The 857-nt window shown below is 47.8% G+C and overlaps 1 pseudogene; it reads left to right on the top strand.

Moving 5' to 3' along the window:
• Positions 1–215: 215 nt before the first annotated feature.
• LOC142859254 (U1 spliceosomal RNA) lies at positions 216–357 on the top strand (annotated as a pseudogene).
• The last annotated feature ends 500 nt before the right edge of the window (positions 358–857 follow it).

Raw genomic sequence — 857 nt, 5'->3', positions numbered from 1 at the left:
TGTCTCTCTGGTCTGAAACTCTAGCAAGTAGGCTTGCTGTCTGGTGCACCTCAATGTCCTCCTGTCTCCCAGTCCCCAGCTTACAAATGCGTGGCACCGTGCTATATTTTTTAAATTTGGGTTCTGGGGATTAAACTCAGGTCATCATGCTGACCCAGCAAGCAAGAGCAGACTCCCCACATTCTGAGTACTTTTCCTTTTTGATTGACAGTGGCATACTTACTTGGTGGAGGAGACACCATGATCACAAAGGTGGCTTTCCCAGGGTGAGGTGTCTCCATTGGACTTAGCATGTACTGACCCTTGCAATTTCCCTAAATTTGGAAAACTTGACTACATAACTTGTGATAGTGGCCCTGCGTCTCATACCCTTCCCTGTAAAAAAAAAGAAAGAAGGCAAACAAATGGTAAAGGCACATGTTATTACAGGAGGTTAATCTGCTATTATTGGGCATCCCCATGGTTTAGCTGCGTTTGTTTTGTAAATATTGCTGCAGTGAATGTTCTGATAAGAGGAGCAGGTATTAGGGATGCTTGCAGATACTCAGTAGGTTGCATCATGGACTTAGCATATCCTTGGCTTTGTCTTCATCGTGGTTCCCACCTCCTCCCTCAGTAGGTCTCTCGGGCCACATCTGCGTCATGTGCACCTGGTAGTGGCAGTGTGAGTCCCTGAGTCATGGCCCCTTTGCTTCTGCTGTGACTCAGTCAAGTCAGTTTCCTGCAGGGAAAAGTTGTGGGGAGCTCGGCCTCACAGAACCTGTTCACTGTGAGTTCTGGGCTGGGGTGGTGGAAGCTTTCCTCTCTGAAGTGGACACTTGTGTCTTCATTGTAGCTGGCTGGCAGAAATGGAGACG

Source organism: Microtus pennsylvanicus, chromosome 10 (genome assembly GCF_037038515.1).
Source record: "Microtus pennsylvanicus isolate mMicPen1 chromosome 10, mMicPen1.hap1, whole genome shotgun sequence".
Taxonomy (NCBI): Eukaryota; Metazoa; Chordata; class Mammalia; order Rodentia; family Cricetidae; genus Microtus; species Microtus pennsylvanicus.
Note: the sequence above shows the minus strand (reverse complement) of the source record. Positions and strands in the feature narration are given on the sequence as shown.